Source organism: Alnus glutinosa, chromosome 13 (assembly GCF_958979055.1).
Source record: "Alnus glutinosa chromosome 13, dhAlnGlut1.1, whole genome shotgun sequence".
Taxonomy (NCBI): domain Eukaryota; kingdom Viridiplantae; phylum Streptophyta; class Magnoliopsida; order Fagales; family Betulaceae; genus Alnus; species Alnus glutinosa.
This window is the reverse complement of record NC_084898.1, coordinates 20,285,672-20,293,593: the sequence shown is the minus strand read 5'-3', so window position 1 is coordinate 20,293,593 and position 7,922 is coordinate 20,285,672. Positions and strand designations below refer to the sequence as shown.

Genomic DNA, 7,922 nt, shown 5'->3' with positions numbered 1-7,922 from the left:
TTCAAATAAAAAATCTTGTCTTCATTGTCTGCAATCAAAAATCTCACTACAACAGGATGCTCTGATCTTGCATCTCCTCCGATCATGTGAGCAGCACCTAACCACATACACAAAAATCCAGAATTTGATTTCTATTTCCTAACCACAGCAACATGTGAGCAGACACTACATTCCAATGACTCCCATTCCTCAAACCCTCCGATGAACCACATTCTTGCTCAGCCTTACTCTGCACTGACAACAAATTGCAAACAATTCAAACTAAAATTCTATGTTTCACACACCCATTCATTTCTTCCACATAAAACTAATCGAAACGCAACCCCAAATCACTTCCAAACAAACAGTCAATCCAATTAACTAAAACAAAATGAACAAAAATCAGAAATACCCATTAAGAAAAGAAAAAAATTGAATTGAAAGCTGAATCAGAAATACCTCGGTTTCACTCTCCATTCTCTGCAAGTTTCCAAACTTTTTTCATCTCTCTGAACGACTGAACCCACAACATTCAGAATAACAGCAACGAAGCAGATCTACACCGGCACATGCAATAAACAAAGACTACAGAGAACAAAGGCAAACAGAGCAGATCTACAACAATATACACCAAAACCAAATATTATACAACCAAAACAAAATCTCTCAGAAAAGGGGAGCCAAAATAACCCAAGAATAAGCGGAATCAAAAACAATGGAATTTTTAAACTATATTACCTGTTATCCTATCTCATATAACAAATCCCATAAAAATGTACAGATGGAGAGAGAGAGAGAGAGAGAGAGAGAGAGAGAGAGAGAGAGAGAGAGAGAGAGAGAGAGAGAGAGAGAATACGAACAGAGAACGCCGGGTAGAGAGAAACTGCAGGAGAGAGAACGTGCCGGAAGAAGGACGGCCGACGACACTGTGTGTGAGAGAGAGAGAGGCGTTGGGGACGGGAATACAGAAGAAAGAAAAAGCAGGGGAGAAGATAAAGAAAAAGGAAATTTTATATATATATAAAAAGAGAAAACGAAAATTAGTGACGTGCAAAATTGACACGTCGCTAATTAGTGACGTGTTAAATTTTGCATTCGTGGTGACCTGTTTGCTGCAAAAGTTTTAGGTTGTATGGATATTGTGAATACTTGACTCTTTCGTGCTAGACAGTTTTCCAAGCTTATGTTGTTAATCGTGAATACTTGATGATTAATTCATCCAAAATAAAATAAAATTGATAAGTACAGCAATTTTATAAAAAAGCATTGGCGGATGCAGCAGCCCAACTACAAAAAATATACAAGAGTAATTCAAATTAGGGTTGATCCAATGATGAATTTAAAAATCATGTCACATTTGGAAGGATAAGAGGGAAATATGAGCCTTGCATATAGCATTATTTATATGTGTGTGTGTTTGAGTTTATCTAGGTTTGCATATAGCCATCTAGGTTATTTTGGATGGCTGAGATTTTTTATTATTTTCAAGGATTAGGATGTAGTTTTTATTAGATTTTCGAGGCTAGAAGAGTGTGCTTTAATTGTTGTGGCTAATTATTACTCGGCTTTGATAATTTTCAGTAGAGAAACTTATTTTCTTTCTTTTCCCATTGCTGTATAGCCTAGAAGACCAGCCTCTTGGCAGTGATTTTGATCTTGAAATATCTGTAGCACAAACAGATCTATTTCACGGGTTTCTCCTACATCACATCCACACACACTCCTTTTGAGTCTAGAACCCATAACCTCAGCGTTCAACTTATTCTTACATGAAAAAGAGATGTTGTTTGGGTTAAAGCTCATTGACACTAGAAAATATGCATGTTATTTGAAGTTGTACATCTACATGTCATTAGTATCTCATTGCGTTTGAAAAATATATGGCTGTTTTTCTATGTATGTATACTGCCCCCTGTTCTCTGTGTTGAAACATAAGTTGGCAGTTGGCCAAACCATAGTAATTTACTGATGGAGGCATTGAGCTGTTTGATTAGTAAGTCATTGGATACAGGGCTTCAAGAGGTTTTTGAGATTGGGATAACCATAATGGTGACATTGTTCCCTTATGGAAACTTTATGAAACAGTTGTTCTTGTTATTATGAGTTTTGAGCTGTGTCCAGCATGATGCAAATAATTAGGTTTTTAATTTTAATTTTTAATTTATTTATTTATTTATTTATTTTTCTGGCTAGCAGAACTCAGGTGTTTGTTGCTTCCTAGTTTACTGGTTTATGAATCTCTGTTACAAGAAGTTGTACTGGTTTGTGTCATTGACATACCATTCGGAACCCATGAATTGGACAAAATGTATTAAAATGGAATTTGTTTAGCCCAATTCATGTGCTTGGAGCAAGAAAAAAAAGGGTGAATTCAAATTCAATTCAAACCCATGAATTGAATAGAATTAGAATTTTTGTGAACCGGTCAACCAAAGATCATATCAAATCTAATTTGAGAAGAAGAATCAAACACTACTGCTTTCATATTGAGGATAGCAATTAGTCTTTAATGATATTTTTAACTTCATTATTTTTTCATGTGAGTGTAACCGGTAACGTCATCTTCTGTAATTTATATAGCATAGAACTTAGTTGTGTCAATTTTGTGCTTAACCTACAAAGTTTTTGTTGTTTCAAAAGTAATTTTTCACTGTAACTATTTAGGTAGCACCCAGAAGTACATTGTTGCTAACTACATTACTATCCTTTTTGTCATATTTCATCTTCTTTGCAGGTAAATTGCTTTGTAAGAGGAGTAGATAGCTTTTTTGTTTAAGGGGATGAAAGAGGAGGCATCTGAATGCCCCTTTTGATGTAAAGGACATTCAGAGATGTCCATTTTTGAGGAACATCAACAAACCCACTTGCTTTTCCTTCTCTTCAGCTAATTTCCTCATTCCTGTAAGTTCTATTTCTTTTCTCCTTTATTTCGCTTTACCATTTGTTTAGTTTCTTCTTAATCTTTATTAATAAATGATGATTTATCAATATGCTTTGATATTGGGATTGACTGTGTTTTATTTTCTTCAGGCCCAATTTTGACATGGCGTTTAGCCTCTTTCATGGGAAGGATGGAGTTGTTCCACTCTCAGGGAGATCTAATGTTCATAGTGACATTCCAGAACCCGAGCCTTCACCTTGTTAGAAATAAAGAGAAGGAGATGGATATCTGTAATGGAAGAGGGAGAGAACACGAAGGTAAACAAAGGACTACATCTTTACTGATTTCCTTACATGCTTGATTACAAAGTAGTCTAATATATAGACTTAATTAAAAGGTAAAGACCAGAGTACAAAGAGATAAATTAAAGGTTAATAACATGGTGGTATGGGTTGAGGAATGGCTTGACCAGAGGGATGGCTTGCTGCTGCAATGGTGACTTGTGATTGTGGAAGACTTGTTGATGCAGAGATGGTGAGGTTGCTGCAGACTTGTTGATGCTGATGAGTGGTTAACTTGTTGCTGAGGTTTATCCTCTAATAAAATCTGTTCTGGGATTTCGAATATCCAGTTTAGGAAATTAATTCATAATTTCATCTTATACAGATAATTGTTTGAGATATTGCATTAGTGTCATTCTATAAACCTCACTTGAAAATTGTGACGAGCATCAATGTAGAGGAAATAATTTGACAGGCAACGGTCCAATCCGGCAACTCACAGAAAAATATGTAAAAATGCTTGTTGAATCATGCCCTATGCTCTCAATTTCAAATAAATAATTAATCATGCCCTATGCAGGAAGGAAATGTATCAAAACACGGGCCGCTGGGAAATGCTTGGTTAAAAACAAGAAACTGCCCAATTCGCAAGACCTACAGAGCAGTGAGCCGTGTCCTCCCTCTTGTGGCAAGCTCTTCAGCCGCCACCTGGTATGAAGTTTAGATACCCTCCAGCAATAGTTGCTACCAGCAAGGCTATTAATTTTTGACATGACTTGTAAACTCTACACAAAAATTAAAAGATTAGAGTTAAGCTTAAAATGGTTCGGGTCATAAAATGGTTAGCCCGTTTAATAAAATTGTCATTATCAAGTCAACTCGTTTGACCCATGGGTCAACCTGTTTGACCCGTATATTTAAAAATTCTTTTTCTACATTAAAAATTAAATCTAAATAATCATGTTACCTCTCTTTTCTCTCACTATCTAAATAGTAAAGACTAAACTAAACAAACTCACAAAAGACAAAACAAGTCTATTTCTTTTATTAAATTAGAACTTGAACAAAAAAGACAAAGACTAAAAAATTCTTTTATTGAGTTAGAACTTCAACAAAAAAGGCAAAGACTAAAAAAAAATAACGGATTTTTTTTTTTTTTTTCAAACTTGAAGTTGAACCAAAACAAGTAAACAATAAAACAACTCAATGCTTCATATTTCAATTGTGAAATAATATGATTATTCAAACAATATGATTTTTTTTTTCCTTTTTTGTTTAAATTTGTGTTTTTATTTTTATAGACTTTATTATATAATAGGTTAAACGGGTCATGTTGTGTCAACTTGTTATTTAAGTAGGTTGTGTTAGGGTTGAAGTGTTTGACCCTTTTAGCTAAACGGGTCATGTCAAGGTTGACCCTTAACGGTTCACGGGTCAAACAGGATGACCAGAACCCGACACGCAAACCTGTCTTGACTGCCCTGGCTACAAGGGCTGCCTTGCCCAAGACTGTCCTTGTTAAAAACTTGCGCCATCAGCCTCTACCTGCTAAAACTCATCAATCTTGTGAATAATCTTTCAAAATGGACTCAGTTACTTGAATGATTTTACAAATATGTAATGAGATGATTTGTTAGGTTTTGAGGAAACCTAAACTCTTTAAATTTGTTAAAGAGAACCTAAACCTTTTCAAATACAAAGTTTGAAATTAATTGTTTGCATACCTTATCATTATTTCATCGTGCTTAAATAGAAAATATTACAACTGTAAAGGTGGAAAAAAAAAATGGTAATCAAATTATTTGAATTGATTACCGTCAATTACAATCAATCCTCTAAAAAATAATTATTCTGTAAGGTAAGTATCAAATCATAACATGTATTCTAACATAAAGAAAATATCCTACCATATTATATATTCTCATATTAATATCTGCTCCACGTAAAATTTCATATTCATAACAATATTTTTGTTATCAATATTTATTTATTTACTTTTTCCTTCTTGTGTGGGTAGCATATAATGCAGGATCATTTCCCTTCTATGATTAACTTGGGGCCCTAGCTATTCCTTAGAAAACTACTTTTGTTTTTATAATGTGACCTATAAGAATAATTATTTTTTCTCTTAACTATTAAGAATATAATAATTGTTTGGGGAGTTGTGAAAATTAGAACCACTGCCGGAAGAAAGGAAGAGCAAATGGCAAAGAGAAATGGACTGGTTACTCTCCCCGACCAACTATATGGTTGAGTTAGTTCTTACTAAGCAAAATGGTGCAAATGGCTAGTGTCACGCCCCCGTTTTGGGATATAAGGGGAAACGCGAACTTGAGCCTAAAAAAAATATATTTACATAAAGCACGCCTCTAATAGATATAGATCTTAACCATCTATTTTATTTATATGTACATAAGAGTTGCTCTTTACAGAGCTATAAATTCTAAAAGGGAAACATACTATACAATATAAAGATTACATCAGTCTCCCAACGTTCTATTACCCTTAGCGAGGTCTATGCCATTACCAAAAAGTGAATCCGGCTTATTGTATCCTGAAAAGGTTGTAGGGGTAAGGGGTGAGTTTGAAAACTCAGTAAATAACACAACAGAACATCTGGGTGTATAAAAATCACAGTTTGGTATTTTAGAATTTTCAAGAGTCCACATATAGAAATATCAGCATCAATAATAAATGTGCATATGTAATCATCATTCATAATGTGTAAGTTTTGTCTACCACATTAGGTGCATACTGGTAATGTAGTAGTCATCCGGGCATGTAACCATTTTTGGCACAAAGAAGCAAGCTAATGATATTAAAAATGGGTTCAGCCCAATGATGTTCATTTAATAGCATAGGGAGATAAATTCTACATCTACGTCTAATAATTCTCAAATTTTCTATTTGTATTTGAGATTCCTGCTCAATGATCTTTAGTTTATTAGACTAGAATAACTACACGGCTTTAGTGACAAATTTCCAATGGGGGTTAAAATCTGTACATCTTTTTGTCATCATTAAGAGGCTCAATTAACATACTCTGTAGAAGATTAAATTAACACCTCAAGGTACAAATTTTGAAGTAGGCACAATAAATTAGTAGGGACCAAGAAATGCAGCATATATTGGCTAATTAAAAGCAAATCAGTAGCTATACATATCAACCTTGACATGGCCCATAATCTCTTTTTTTTAATAAGGTCTGGAACTTATTGACAACCAGAATAAAATACCCCCTCATACTAAGTCATGTTTTAGTTTTTGCTTTTTCTTAAATTTGTCTATACATTCCGTTATTACAAAAAAAAAATATAAAACACCATTCATTTTGTCATCAAAACAACCCATAAATTTCCTCGTGAGATCAACCAACATAGAATCCACAGAAATCAATACCCACACAGTGTCAATTTGGAAAAACCACAGAAATCAACCCAAAAGAGATTCTACCAATCTTAGATACCTATGACAGATTTAAAATGGAGCTTTAATATTTCAACAAAATCCAGGACAAACCATATATCAATTTTCATCACTAAAACATAGAATAGTTGACATAATTCTCCCACACATCATCCAAAAATATCCAATGGGTTTACCTATAGAAACACTCCAGAATAATTTTCACAACCTAGATTCAAGACCAAAAAACCCACTTTTCTCACCATTAGTACATATCTATTTCTCCAAAACCATTAAACTATCAAAGATAAACAAACCCAGAAATTAAATTCTCAAGAAGGTTCATACCCGGAAGCCTACCCATAGATTTTCTTCAAAACAATTCCAAAAATTATAAACCTCTGATTGTCTTCCTTTTTTTCTACCAAAAATTCTTCATAAAGCAAAAAGTTTTCTCAATTAATCAACAACACCCAACCGATTTCATCTCCAAACCAACCCAGATTTTTGTTTCCCATTACCCGAAACCCATTCTGCCTCTAAGGAAAAAAAAATTCTCCATAAACAATACCCAAAACTAAAAATTTACAAAAAAAAAAAAAAATCCAACAAAACCCATCTGAAAACCTGCAGAAAAATCAAAACCAATCAATTTAAAATCAATGTTTGAGAATTCGACTAACCTAAAACGGTTTCCTCTTGGTTTGGGTACTGAGAAAGTACCAAAAATCAGACTCCCCGTGGCCTTGCCGAAGCCAAGCCGTGGCCTACCGGCCCAACATTCCCGTCCGCCCCAACAGGTGGCTCACCCACCGGCTCTCTCTTTCTTCTCCCTCTTTCGGTCTCTCCCACATCTCTTCCTCTCGGTTGTGTTCTAAAAGAAAGGAAAAGAAGGAACTAGAAAGGAGAAGCCGAGGCAGGGGAAGAAAAAGAAAATAAGAAATAGAAGTGGTCGTGCGTTGGCAAATTTCTGCAAAAACTTGTGCATGTCCGAAACGTGTGGGAAGGAGATTGAAAAGTGGCAGATAGAAGATGAGCTGCTGCTACGTGTATAATGAGGTATTAAAATTTGGCTTATGTTTGAAGGCAAGGTCGGGAAAAAAAATATAATTGTTTTCTAGAGTTTTCTTTTATTTTCCATGAGGATGGAAATAAAATGATGTTTTAAATCATGGGCTTTATATGTGGCTGTCCATGGCCTTAACATAAATGGGTCAGCAGAATAATTAAAGGCCAAGAAACTAGTCTGAATGAAAGGGCCTTTACAACCCATGGGCTATACTATATCTTACAAAACAATTTTAATCTCATTTATTTATTTATTTTGGGTTCTATTTAAAAAGCTAAATTTTTCTGGGGTGTTATAGCCATACCCT

At 34.5% G+C, this 7,922-nt stretch overlaps 2 long non-coding RNA genes across 2 annotated transcripts in view; both read right to left on the bottom strand.

Annotated features, from left to right (window-relative positions):
• Positions 1–7,922, bottom strand: part of LOC133854800 (uncharacterized) — an 81,272-nt gene continuing 73,350 nt past the window's right edge. Inside the window, exons 3-4 of the long non-coding RNA XR_009896860.1 lie at positions 439–536; positions 1–229 (exon numbers count right to left, since the gene is read on the bottom strand). This is a non-coding gene — a long non-coding RNA (uncharacterized LOC133854800). The remainder of the gene's footprint in view (positions 230–438; positions 537–7,922) is intronic.
• LOC133854823 (uncharacterized) lies at positions 5,517–7,645 on the bottom strand. Its single transcript, XR_009896866.1, has 2 exons — positions 7,230–7,645; positions 5,517–5,695 (listed from the first exon to the last, which is right to left on the bottom strand). It is a non-coding gene; the product is annotated as an uncharacterized LOC133854823 (long non-coding RNA).